This window comes from Schistocerca gregaria, chromosome 2, assembly GCF_023897955.1.
Source record: "Schistocerca gregaria isolate iqSchGreg1 chromosome 2, iqSchGreg1.2, whole genome shotgun sequence".
Classification (NCBI taxonomy): domain Eukaryota; kingdom Metazoa; phylum Arthropoda; class Insecta; order Orthoptera; family Acrididae; genus Schistocerca; species Schistocerca gregaria.
In genome coordinates, this window is record NC_064921.1 from 423,213,745 (window position 1) to 423,228,401 (window position 14,657).

General features: G+C 43.4%; 1 protein-coding gene across 1 annotated transcript in view; it reads right to left on the reverse strand.

Moving 5' to 3' along the window:
* Positions 1-2,514, reverse strand: part of LOC126323860 (uncharacterized) — a 488,982-nt gene extending 486,468 nt beyond the window's left edge. The window contains exon 1 of the mRNA XM_049994799.1: positions 2,154-2,514. The gene's annotated coding sequence lies outside the window, so the exon portion shown is untranslated. The remainder of the gene's footprint in view (positions 1-2,153) is intronic.
* Positions 2,515-14,657: the final 12,143 nt, after the last annotated feature.

The window sequence follows — 14,657 nt, forward strand, 5'->3', positions numbered from 1 at the left end:
ACTATGGGAAATAGTTGGATTTAAATAGGTTCTAGCGAGTAATGCGAATGAATAAAAGTTCGCCCACTACTTGCCGAAACCACGTGCTGTAAAATCCACACTGGCACATAATGCACCTGGAATAAAATAAGGGGAGAGAGAAGATATCTACAGCTTTAACTGAAACGAGACTTCAGCAGGAGGATACGAAGGGAAGCAGTAGTCAAAGGAATGAGACAGGGCTAACTCCTCGCTTTGATTTTATTTAACCCTAGACCGCTAAGGAGAGGGCGAGAGGTAAACCGAAGAGGGGGGGGGGGGGCGGGGGGCAGGACGTATGTATTTTTAATATTTTGGAAAACGAATGGCAACTTTTAAGTAACCATAAAAATATTACAGTTACAGCCCTATTGAAAACCTTAATACCAAATTTTACATAATTTTCTTGACAGAAGAACGCTTATATTTTTCCTTTCCTTGAGAGCTGTGGGGGAGTTCAGTTCACTAATTCACATTTTATTCACTGGTGGTCGTTATTTATAGTTTGATTACCACCGCAGTAGTGGATCTCCAATGGTACGTATATGCTAAAGTAAGTACAAAAGTCCCGCTTTGTACCATACTGCCTAAAATTTTACGAGGTTTTGGTAATCTAGGGTTAATCTGTACTTAGAGCAGCAGTAAAGGAATCCAAGGGTTCGTTTGGAAAGGGAGAAGAAACGGAAACATCAAGTTCTGTCGATAACTTCATAGTTCAGACACATCAAAGGACTTGGGAGAGCAGAGGTGAATGTGTGATAGGATTAGATCAGAAAATCAGACACTAAAAGTAGTCTGAGTTCTGCTATTTGATCAGCATAGCGATTGATGGCCGACGTGAAAAGTACTTGCTGAAAGCATTCGTCTGCAGTTTAGCTTTTACAGGAATAAAACGACTATTAAATAGTTCATATAAGGGAAGGGAAGATTCTGAAACGCGGTGCTATAGACGAACATTGAAAATTAGATGAACAGAACAAATAACTAACGAGAAGGCAGTGAAACGAATTAGGAAACAAAATTTCTTGCACAATTTGACAAAAAGGATTCGGTTGATAGGACATTCTGAAACAAGGAAACGTCACTTCTGTAATGGAAAAACTATAAAGGGAAAACAAGGCTTCAGTACAGCAAGAAGGTTAAAACAGGAACAAGCGACAATTATGCAGACGTGAGGTGGACAGGACGGAATAGACTAGAGTGGAGTGCTGCTTGAAGGAAGTCTTCGAACTGATGACAGCTACAACTTAATGCATCATTTTGAAGCGTCATACTTGCAGCTTTCGGTGTCACATAACATCTGACTAAATCATATTGCTAACACATTTTGTGCATTTGTCGGTTGTTGTTGTTGTTGTTGTTGTTGTGGTCTTCAGTCCTGAGACTGGTTTGATGCAGCTCTCCATGCTACTCTACCTTGTGCAAGCTTCTTCATCTCCCAGTACCTACTGCAGCCTACATCCTTCTGAATCTGCTTAGTGTATTCGTCACTTGGTCTCCCCCTACGATTTTTACCCTCCACGCTGCCCTACAGTACTAAATTGGTGATCCTTTGTTGTGTCAGAACATGTCCTACCAATCGATGCCTTCTTCTGGTCGAGTTGTGCCACTAACTCCTCTTCTCCCCAATTCTATTCAATACCTCCTCATTAGTTATGCGATCTACCCATCTAATCTTCAGCATTCTTTTGTAGCAACACATTTCGAAAGCTTCTATTCTCTTCTTGTCTAAACTATTTATCGTTCATGTTTCTCTTCCATTTGTCGGTAAAATTTATTTAAATCCAACTACTTGCACCAGTGCTATGATCTCAGAGACTGCTGCAATTCGTAACAAATTGTAAAGCGGCCTGTAACTGTCATCTCGTGGAAGGCGTGTGGTGGTTTGAAAGCTGTTTAAGGAATAAATAAAATTCGACTGATCGTAGTTTCTAAACAGGCCATCCTCTAAGAACTGGAAGTACGCAGCCTAATGAGTTGCGTAAGACGCGGTCCGACGGCGGGACTAGAGCCTTTACTCGTACCAGAGGGCCTCGGTGCAGCCAGACAAAGAGCACATAAACGCGACAGTGAAATGTCTCAGCGCCGGCTGGGAGAGTGGCGACTGGTTTCGCGTCGCTGTGGCGGTCTCTCACCTCGTTTGACGTCAGAACCGGTTCCGCAGGCCGCGGGAGGCGGCGCGCGCTGCCGCCGTCCGCTGCATCGGCCGCACAAAAACCTCGTTAGCGGCCGCCTCTGCCTCCAGCAGCCGGAGCAACAAGTGCGGCGCCGGCCGGCCGGCGCTCCCGCTGCACAGCCGCTGACTGCTCACACTGTCACCACGGCTCGTGCCGGCGCCCGGTCACCACTCTCGCGCCACCAATTGCACACCCCGCGCACTGTTAACCGAGAACTCCTCTCGCGGAACGCGTTGCCAACCCACCGGCGCGGGCCTCTCCAGCGAACTGGCCGCCGCAGGCAGATAACGAGCGCGCCGCTGTTCAACTGTCTGCCCGCGCCGCGCGCAGCCTCTCCAGGGTCAGCCCCCTCCCCTGCCTCTGCTCCCCCTCGGCCGCTCCCACTCCTCTCGCGCCGTCGCTCCCCCCACCGTACCTTCTCCCGCTGGCAAGGCGATGGTCCGACCGTGTCCTCCTACTCCCCCCTCCCCGACCCCACCGCAGACGCAACTACAGTGGACCGATGGAGCTGCTCGTTTCACGAACGACTGCGTGACACTAAACACACATTCCTCGCCGCCGCTGCCAACTTACCGAGGATAAAAGGCACTAGTTAAACGTCCCGTGCAGCTGAGCACTTGTCACGATTACTCTACATCAGTGGTCCCCCAACCTGGCAGGGGGGGGGGGGGGGGTAAAATGAAACTTCCTGCGTTAATTATCTCAGCGGTTTTCTTTAAAATCTGGACCCCTCTCATCCCTTGGTGAGATATAGCTAGAACCTCCACCCCGCCGGCCTCGGTGGCCGAGCTGTTCTAGACGCTACAGTCTGGAACGGCGCGACCGCTACGGTCGCAGGGTCGAATCCTACCTCGGGCATGGATGTGTGTGATGTCCTTAGGTTTGTTAGGTTTAAGTAGTTCTAAGTTCTAGGGGACTGATGACCTCACATGTTAAGTCACGTAGTGCTCAGAGCCATTTTTGAACCTCCACCCTACCCCCTCACTTGTGGTTTGCCCCGTAGTCAGGTATAAATACATAAAATAGATTATTTTTTGTTTGTTCTAAACATCGATCAAAGCACTCTAATAAGACCATGTTTTATTTATAAAGTGCAGTAAACTTTGTTTTCCTGAGCAGGGTAGTCGCTTGGTCTCAGACGCCTTGCCACGCTTCGCGCGCCTTACCGCCTCGCACGTTCGACTCCTCCTTCGGCCATGTGTGTGTGTGTGTGTGTGTGTGTGTGTGTGTGTGTTGTCCTTAGCGTAAGTTAGTTTAAGTTACATTAAGTGGTGTGTAAGCCATTGCAGAAGGCAATGGAAACCACTGCATTACAGACACGTAACGTGTATCCACAGGACATGTGGCCTGTAGTTGAAGAAGTGTCATGATGATCTCCCCATTGGAAAAAGATCCAGGAATAGTCCCCCATTCGGATCTCCGGGAGGGGACTGCCAAGGGGGAGGTTACCATGAGAAAAAGATTGAATAATCAACGAAAGGATATCGTTTTACGAGTCGGGGCGTGGAATGTCAGAAGCTTGAACGTGGTAGGGAAACTAGAAAATCTGAAAAGGGAAATGCAAAGGCTCAATCTAGATATATTAGGGGTCAGTGAAGTGAAGTGGAAGGAAGACAAGGATTTCTGGTCACATGAGTATCGGGTAATACCAACAGCAGCAGAAAATGGTATAACAGGTGTAGGATTCGTTATGAATAGGAAGGTAGGGCAGAGGGTCTGTTACTGTGAACAGTTCAGTGACCGGGTTGTTCTAATCAGAATCGACAGCAGACCAACACCGACAACGATAGTTCAGGTATACATGCCGACCTCGCAAGCTGAAGATGAACAGATAGAGAAAGTGTATGACGATATGGAAAGGGTAATGCAGTATGTAAAGGGGGACGAAAATCTAATAGTAATGGGCGACTGGAATGCAGTTGTAGGGGAAGGAGTAGAAGAAAAGGTTACAGGAGATTATGGGCTTGGGACAAGGAATGACAGAGAAGAAAGACTAATTGAGTTCTGTAACAAGTTTCAGCTAGTAATAGCGAATACCCTGTTCAAGAATCACAAGAGGAGGAGGTATACTTGGAAAAGGCCGGGAGATACGGGAAGATATCAATTAGATTACATCATGGTCAGACAGAGATTCCGAAATCAGATACTGGATTGTAAGGCGTACCCAGGAGCAGATATAGACTCAGATCACAATATAGTAGTGATGAAGAGTAGGCTGAAGTTCAAGATATTAGTCAGGAAGAATCAATACGCAAAGAAGTGGGATACGGAAGTTCTAAGGAATGACGAGATAGTTTGAAGTTCTCTAACGCTATAGATACAGCAATAAGGAATAGCGCAGTAGGCAACACAGTTGAAGAGGAATGGACGTCGCTAAAAAGGGCCATCACAGAAGTTGGGAAGGAAAACATAGGTACAAAGAAGGTAGCTGCGAAGAAACCATGGGTAACAGAAGAAATACTTCAATTGATTGATGAAAGGAATACAGAAATACAAGTCGCTGAGGAATGAAATAAATAGGAAGTTCAGGGAAGCTAAGACGAAATGGCTGCAGGAAAACTGTGGAGACATCGAAAAAGATATGATTGTCGGAAGGACAGACTCAGCATACAGGAAATTCAAAACAACCTTTGGTGACATTAAAAGCGACGGTGGTAACATTAAGAGTGCAACGGGAGTTCCACTGTTAAATGCAGAGGAGAGAGCAGATAGGTGGAAAGAATACATTGAAAGCCTCTATGAGGGTGAAGATTTGTCTGATGTGATAGAAGAAGAAACTGGAGTCGATTTAGAAGAGATAGGGGATCCAGTACTAGAATCGGAATTTAAAAGAGCTTTGGAGGACTTACGGTCAAATAAGGCAGAAGGGATAGATAACATTCCATCAGAATTTCTAAAATCATTAGGGGAAGTGGCAACAAAACGACTATTCACGTTGGTGTGTAGGATATATGAGTCTGGCGACATACCATCTGACTTTCGGAAAAGCATCATCCACACAATTCCGAAGACGCCAAGAGCTGACAAGTGCGAGAATTATCGCACAATCAGCTTAACAGCTCATGCATCGAAGCTGCTTACGAGAATAATATACAGAAGAATGGAAAAGAAAATTGAGAATGCGCTAGGTGACGATCAGTTTGGCTTTAGGAAAAGTAAAGGCACGAGAGAGGCAATTCTGACGTTACGGCTAATAATGGAAGCAAGGCTAAAGAAAAATCAAGACACGTTCATAGGATTTGTCGACATGGAAAAAGCGTTCGACAACATAAAATGGTGCAAGCTGTTCGAGATACTGAAAAAAGTAGGGGTAAGTTATAGGGAGAGACGGGTCATATACAATATGTACAACAACCAAGAGGGAATAATAAGAGTGGACGATCAAGAACGAAGTGCTCGTATTAAGAAGGGAGTAAGACAAGGCTGTAGCCTTTCGCCCCTACTCTTCAATCTGTACATCGAGGAAGCAATGATGGAAATAAAAGAAAGGTTCAGGAGTGGAACTAAAATACAAGGTGAAAGGATATCAATAATACGATTCGCTGATGACATTGCTATCCTGAGAGAAAGTGAAGAAGAATTAAATGATCTGCTGAACGGAATGAACAGTCTAATGAGTACACAGTATGGTTTGAGAGTAAATCGGAGAAAGACGAAGGTAATGAGAAGTAGTAGAAATGAGAACAGCGAGAAACTTAACATCAGGACTGATGGTCACGAAGTCAATGAAGTTAAGGAATTCTGCTACCTAGGCAGTAAAATAACCAATGACGGACGGAGCAAGGAAGACATCAAAAGCAGACTCGCTATGGCAAAAAAGGCATTTCTGGCCAAGAGAAGTCTACTAATATCAAATACCGGCCTTAATTTGAGGAAGAAATTTCTGAGGATGTACGTCTGGAGTGCAGCATTGTATGGTAGTGAAACATGGACTGTGGGGAAACCGGAACAGAAGAGAATCGAAGCATTTGAGATGTGGTGCTATAGACGAATGTTGAAAATTAGGTGGACTGATAAGGTAAGGAATGAGGAGGTTCTACGCAGAATCGGAGAGGAAAGGAATATGTGGAAAACACTGATAAGGAGAAGGGACAGGATGATAGGACATCTGCTAAGACATGAGGGAATGACTTCCATGGTACTAGAGGGAACTGTAGAGGACAAAAACTGTAGAGGAAAACAGAGATTGGAATACGTCAAGCAAATAACTGAGGACGTAGGTTGCAAGTGCTACTCTGAGATGAAGAGGTTAGCACAAGAAAGGAATTCGTGGCGGGCCGCATCAAACCAGTCAGTAGACTGACGGAAAAAAAAAAAAAAAAAAAAAAAAAAAAAAAAAAAAAAAAAAAACTAACGATCGATGGACTCAGCAGTTTGGTCCCATAGGAAATTACCACCACCTAAACAGTGTCTTAACACGTGATTAAAACACTTTATTTTCAATATGCCAACCCTTAGTAGTATTCAGATGGACAGATCAATGATTCAGACAAACAAAAAGGCTCAACGAAAGTACAGGGTGCCAATTATTGAACTAGGTATACGCAAAAAAAAGAAGTAGCTGGCCGGGGTGGCCGAGCGGTTCTAGGCGCTTCAGTTTGGTACAGCCCGACCGCTACGGTCGAAGGTTCGAATCCTGCTCGGACATGGATGTGTGTGATGTCCTTAGGTTAGTTAGGTTTAAGTAGTTCTAAGTTCTTGGGGACTGATGACCTCAGATGTTAAGTCCCATAGTGCTCAGAGCCATTTGAACCATTTTGATAAGGAACGAATAGGGAAGGAAGACGGCCGTGCCCTTTCAAAGGAAGTATCCCGGCATTTGCCTGAAGTGATTTAGGGAAATCACGAAAACCCGAAATCAGGATGACCGAGCTAGACTTTGAACACTCGTCCTTCCGAATGCGAGTGCAGTGTGATAGCCACTGCCCTACCTCGCTCTGTCAAACTACGTTGTGTGCACACACTTTATTCAACATGTAAATGTCGCTACAGATATTCGGATTTAGGTTATGACATATTCGATATGCCTGCCATTATTGGCGATGATGTGGCTCGGACGGATAGAGAAATTCTGCATGAGCCGTTGAAGTGTCGGAACATCGATGTTGTCGATGACCTCTGGAAGGGTTGTTTTCGGCTCTGTAATGCTTTTTGGGTTGTTGCTGTACACAATGTCTTTAATATAGCCCCACAAAAAGGAGTCGCATGTGTTCAGATCCGGAGAATACGGCGGCCCAATCGATGCCCATGCCAGTGGCCTCTGGGTACCCTAGAGCCAAAACGCGGTCCCTGGACATCAAACAATATCCTGCTTCCAGTTCCGTTTGCATAAACTACATACTGTCGAAATCAGAGTCACATTGGGTAATGGGGATGAAATCATCTTCCAATACCTTCATCTACCGTTCGGTAGTCACCGTGCCATAAGGAGTATCGCACCCATTATTCAATGATACTGCTCACCACACAGTCACTTGTTGCGGGTGAAGACACTTCTCGTTCGCAAAGTGCGGATTCTTAGTTCCTCAAATGAGCGAGGAACCCATCCAAATGAAAGTGGGCTTCGTCGCTAAACCAAACCGTATTCATATCATACTAATTCCCATCATGCCCCCCCCCCCCCCGGCCAATCGCGCAGGTTCAACGCCCTAACGCAAACCGTTCAGAAGCTATGACGATTTTATTTAATATAGTTCACTAATTGTCACTCTGTATGTTAACAGTTTTAACACACCCCTAAAAAAACTGATCTTTTATTGGTATACACCTTAAAAGTCCCTGAACTTTATCTTACTTTTGCAGATGAACGACAACATTGTTTATAACTACCTTTAAAACGTACGTTAATGCAACTTTTCAATTTCTTCTCCGTGAACTTCAGCTCAGCTTCCTTCCACAAAATTAATTTCTTGCTCGCTACTGTGTTTCAACTCGCTGGCATGTCACTTTACATACTAATCGTAAAAGTTCTGATACATATTCATATTGAACACAATGACATAGACCATACATGCTTTGCAGAATATCACGACAATCTAACAGAGTGAGACACAGTGACACTGACCGGTGCAGCAGAGAACTCCCCGAATGAAATCTAACACTTGTACGGCACTTGTTTCAAATGAGGTAATCTCAAATCGGTCAACCCCGAGCATGTACACTTGTAACGCATCTCGTGTAATTCAGAGAGATCATAAAGACTGGTTGGTACTTCAGTATTGTCTATTCAAACTCCGTCCGAAAAGGCCTCGGAAGGCCCAGCGGTGCCGACCGACCGACCGCTGTGTCGTATTCAGCTGATAGGCGTTTGTGGATGCGGAGGTAGAGGGTCATGCAGATCGCTGTTCTCATTCAAGTAGCTCCTCAAAAAAATGTTCAAATGTGTGCGAATTGCTAAGGGACCAAACTGCTGAGGTCATCGGTCCCTAGACTTACACACTTGCCACGCGGGGTACCCGCGCGGTCTAGGGCGCCTTGTCATGGTCCGTGCCAGAGATAGTTCACCAGACGTTGACGCAAAAGTGAAACGCTTGCAGTGCAGTCCATTCTGAATTATAGCTCCAAAATTGTAAATAATTTTACGTCACTCGCAGAGTGTATAAAATCTGTTCACTTTTTCTCGTTCCCTGTGCAGAGGGGAGCGTGCGGTGTGGACAGAGGAGTACCGTGACCGTCGCGGGGACAGGAAACCAGTAGAGTTCTCGCAGTAGTGACGCGAGGAAGACACAGATTTCGTGAAAGTGCAGATTTATATAGACGTCAATCTCCGTGTGGGGATATTTGCTACATACTCCTAGCAAACCATGAAGGCAAAGAAACAAAGCACTCCTCTTGAAAGACATCATGTTTACCCCAGTGACTGCTCACTGGCGTAAACATGATATCTTTCAAGAAATTTCACATGGCTGTGAATCGCAGTTATGAAAAGTTAATTAAAAGCACTCTTGTTCACTGAGCACTGAACGAGTGTCACCGCAATGCTGAACAATGGCAGATCACACACATTAGCAGCAGTTGTAAAAGGCATGGAATGTTCCAAATTATGTGTGCGAGTTCCGAGCAGAACTACGGGTCTCTGCAAACAAGGAAAAGTAAACAGACTATAATATTATAACAACATGTCCAACGATGGGTTTGGGGCGACATTTGGCAACCTATTTCGCCGTTTGACAAAACAGATGTAAGCCAACTCTACAACAAATGTTTATCGAGTAAATGAAGGAAAATGCGCGATATGCATAAATAAATCGAAACTAAAATTAATGATAAACATATGTTACACACTACCTTATATTAAAAAAAATTTTCTTCCTTTGCCATCAGCGAATCCTTAAATCTGAACATTCAACTCGCTCATATTGATTCAATACCATTGACAGCCCACGCAGCTGTGCCCAGCTCATTGTTGACCTCAGGTACGTTTTAATCAGTTTAAACTTATTTCTCCAATTTCCCTGTCCGTGTTAATAAAATTCGTAAGGCTATACTTACGTTGCAAGCAAAGCAATACTCTTTGTATGAGTTTCATAGTTTCACTTGTTATACTGCCAGACTTTACCAATGTTGAGACCAAGTTAACTTCATCTTCTAAATTGACAAGACTGACGTCCTTAGCCTGTCCATGACTGAAACTGTCACACAGTTCGGAACACTTGTCACTTACATCATCAGGTGACATGTCCTTAATTTTACTTACGTCATACAAAAAAATCAGAAAGCTTACCGTGTCTTTAAAGCTATTGAAATCTCTTACTGACAGCATGCATTATAACATTCAATACATTGAAGTAAAATTCTATTGTATTGCATTTCTAGATGTTTAACTTTCTCATCTTTTTCCTCATACTGGAAATATTTCTTCTCCCGTGACAGCGCAAGAGACGGCTCAGTCATCGGCTCGTGTTCTATCTGTGTTACTGGTTCAAATGGTTCTGAGCACTATGCGACTTAACATCTGAGGTCATCAGTCCCCTAGAACTTAGAACTACTTAAATCTAACTAACCTAAGGACACCACAAACATCCATGCCCTAGGCGACCGTAGCGTATCTGTGTTACTGTCTCTTGTCTACTTTTTATATCGCCCTATTGTTCGGTTTTAGGAAACCAAACGAAGAACACGTTTGGCGACACCGTCTCTTGCGGGCTGCTTGAATTTTCGGGCGCAACAACCTGACGGGCTAACTTCAGTTCTTATTAACTCGGCAACGATGCAAAGTATCGAACTTTTTTATAAACAGTTATTTCTTAGCATAATTTACCCTGCAACGCTCTTACAAGGTTTTTTTACTGTTTTTGACAATCCCGTACATGTGGTAATACCTGTGTTTTGCTGACAAAGTTGATGCAGAGAAATACATCATACCATATCACCACTGATCAAAGGAACGTAAAGTCACGGATAAAGTTTGCCAAACTGCCAGCCTCATGTGCAATCATGCTGTCCGTATTTTCATCGCTTATTTCAACCAGTGCATCATAGATCCCCAACTCCTATGTTAGTCTTACGAGGGGGCGACTGCATCAGTCCTGCTTCCCACCTTGTTGCATTTAATGGCTCCAACGTTAGGGCAAATATATGACCATTCAAGACTGTCCAGCGTCGCGGTGACGCAGGAAGGAAACCATAAACTTTTCCCCAAACAAAACAATGGAGCTCCGTATTCTGATTTCTTTGCAACCTCATTCTAATGATAATGCCTTCAACACTGAAAAAGAAGGGGAAATGTGGAAAATGTATAGACAAAGCAGAAAATAATAGTTTAGAGGAGCGTGGCAAGAAGAAGAGCTATGCAAATGGTATTAATTGCAGCTCGAAATAAGAGGGAGTGGTGGGGGAAGGATGCCATGCATGTTTGCTCGTGTAAACGTCTCTTAATCAACATGTGTGGATTCAAAAGACTATGGTATATAATGTGCTTTGCGTATTCTATATATTCCTTACCTTTACAAAATGTTTTTCTGAGCAGTAATGCTTCTTTGTATAGGAGTTATTGTTGTTGTTGTGGTCTCCAGCCCACAGACTGGTTTGATGCAGCTCTCCATGCTGCTCTATCTTGTGCAAGCTTCTTCATCTCCCAGTACCTACTGCAACCTACATCCTTCATCTCTTGGTCTCCCTCTACGATTTTTACCCTCCACGCTGCCCTCCAATGCTAAATTGGTGATCCCTTGATGCCTCAGAACATGTCCTACCAACCGATCCCTTCTTCTAGTCAAGTTGTGCCACAAACTCCTATTCTCCCCAATTCAATACCTCCTCATTAGTTATGTGATCTACCCATCTAATCTTCAGCATTCTTCTGTAGCACCACTTATCCAAGGCTGCTATTCTCTTCTTGTCCAATCTATACTCGACGTTAACAAATTGCTCTTCTTCAGAAATGCTTTCCTTGCCATTGCCATTCTACATTTTATATTCTCTCTACTTCGACCATCATCAGTTATTTTGCTTCGCAAGTAGAAAACTCATCTACTACCTTAAGTGTCTCATTTCCTAATCTAATTCCTTCAGCATCACCCGACTTAATTCAACTGCATTCCATTATCCTCGTTTCGCTTTGGTTGATTTTATTCTCCTTTAAGGACCATGTCCATTCCGTTCAACTGCTCTTCCAAGTCCTTTGCTGTCTCTGACAGAATTATAATGTCATTTGCGAACTTCAAAGATTTTATTTCTTCTTCATGGACTTTAATTCCTACTCCGAATTTTTCTTTTGTTTCCTTTACTGTTTGCTCAAGACACAGATTGAATAACATCGGGGATAGGCTACAACCAGGTCTGACTCCCTTCCCAACCACTGCTTCCCTTTCATGCCCCTCGACAATTATAATTGCCATCTGGTTACTGGACGATTTGTAAATAGAATTTCGCTCTCTGTGCTTTACCCCTCACCATCTTTATAATTTGAAAGAGAGTATTCAAGTCAACATTGTCAAAAGCTTTCTCTAAGTCTACAAATGCTAGAAACGTAGGTTTGCATTTCCTTAATCTAGCTTCTACGATGAGACGTAGAGTCAGTATTGCCTCACGTGTTCCAACATTTCTATGGAATCCAAACTGATCTTCCCGGAGGTCGGCTTCTACCAGTTTTTCCATTTGTCTGTAAAGAATTCGCGTTAGTATTTTGCAGCTGTGACTTATTAAACTGATAGTTCGGTAATTTTCAGATCTGTCAACATCTGCTTTCTTTGGGATTGGAATTATTATATTCTTCTTGAAGTCTGAGGGTATTGCGCCTGTCTCATACATCTTGTTCACCAGATGGTAGAGTTTGTCAGGGCTGGCTCTCCCAAGGTTATCAGTAGTTCTAATGGAATGTTGTCTACTACCGGGGCCGTGTTTCAACATAGATCTTTCCGTGCTCTGTTAAACTCTTCACGCAGTATCATATGGCCCATTTCATCTTCATCTACATCCTCTTTCATTTCCATAATATTGCCCTCAAGTACATCGCCCTTGTATAGACCCTCTATATACTTCTTCCACCTTTCTGCTTTCCCTTCTTTGCTTAGAACTGCGTTTCCATCTGAGCTCTTGATATTAATACAAGTGGTTCTCTTTTCTCCAAAGGTCTCTTTAATTTTCCTGTAGGCAGTATCTATCTTACCCCCTGTGAGATATGCCTCTACATCCATGCATTTGTGCTCTAACGATCCCTGCCTATCATTTTGCACTTCCTGTCGATCTCATTTTAGAGACGTTTGTATTCCTTTTTGCCTGCTTCATTTACTGCATATTTATATTTTCTCCTTTCACCAGTTAAATTCAATATTTCTTCTGGTACCCAAGGATTTCTACTAGCCCTCGTCTTTTTACCTACTTGATCCTCTGCTGCCTACACTATTTCATCCCTCAAAGCTACCCATTCTTCTTCTACTGTATTTCTTTCCCCTATTCCTGTCAATTGTTCCCTTATGCTCTCCCTGAAACTCTGTACAACCTCTGGTTCTTTCAGTTTATCCAGGTCCCATCTCCTTAATTTCCCACGTTTTTGCTGTTTCTTCAGTTTTAATCTACAGGTCATAACCAATAGATTGTGGTCAGAGTCCACATCTGCCCCTGGAAATGTATTACAACTTGAAACCTGGTTCCTAAATCTCTGTCTTACCATTATATAATCTACCTGATACCTTTTAGTATCTCCAGGGTTCTTCCATGTATACAACCTTCTTTCATGATTCTTAAACCAAGTGTTAGCTATGATTAAGTTGTGCTCTGTGCAAAATTCTACTAGGCGGGTTCCTCTTTCATTTCTTAGCCCCAATCCATATTCACCTACTATGTTTCATTCTCTCCCTTTTCCTACACTCGAATTCCAGTCACCCATTACTATTAAATTTTCGTCTCCCTTCACTATCTGAATAATTTCTTTTATTTCATCGTACATTTCTTCAATTTCTTCGTCATCTGCAGAGCTAGATGGCATATAAACTTGTACTACTGGAGTAGGTGTGTGCTTCGTATCTATCTTGGCCACAATAATGCGTTCACTATGCTGTTTGTAGTAGCTTACCCGCATTCCTATTTTCCTATTCATTATTAAACCTACTCCTGCATTACCCCTATTTGATTTTGTGTTTATAACCCTGTATTCGCCTGACCAAAAGTCTTGTTCCTCCTGCCACCGAACTTCACTAGTTCCCACTATATCTAACATTAACCTATCCATTTCCCTTTTTAAATTTCATAACCTACCTGCCCGATTAAGTGATATGACATTCTACTCTCCGATCCGTAGAACGCATGTTTTATTTCTCCTGACAACGGGTCCTCCTGAGTTTTCCCCGCCCGGAGATCCGAATGGGGGTTATCTTACCTCCAGAAATATTTTACCCAAGAGGACGCCATCTTCATTCCAATATCCAGTAAAGCTGTATGCCCTCGGGAAAAATTAAAAGCTGTATGACCTCGGGAAAAATTACTGCTGTAGTTTCCCCTCGCTTTCCGTCGTTCGCAGTACCAGCACAGCAAGGCCGTTTCCGTTAGTGTTAAAGGGCCAGATCAGTCAATCATGCAGACTGTTGCCCCTCGCCTACTCCTCTCTCTCTCTCCCTCTCTGTCTCTCCATCTTCTCCCGTCACTCTCTCTCTCTCTCTCTCTCTCTCTCTCTCTCTCTCTCTCTCTCTCTCCTCCCTCTCTCTCCCTCTCTCTCTTTCCATCTCCTCCTCTCCCCTCTCTCTCTGTCCCTCCTTGTCCTTCCTGTTTTCTACGTCCATTTGCTCCCTCCCTTTCGTCCATCTCATCACCCCTCTCTTTCTGACCTTGAGCCTTGTACATTGTTGTTGGAAATTCAGGTTCTGTAGTAGTATTCTAATTAATTATAAACCATAAATACAACTTCCAATTTTTTTTAACAACGTTTTAAGAAGTATGTAATCCATATGTGTCTAAACGTTTATTACAGTAACGTGTAAAAATTTGAAGTAAATCGGAATGGTAGGTACATTTTGAGATTTTTGG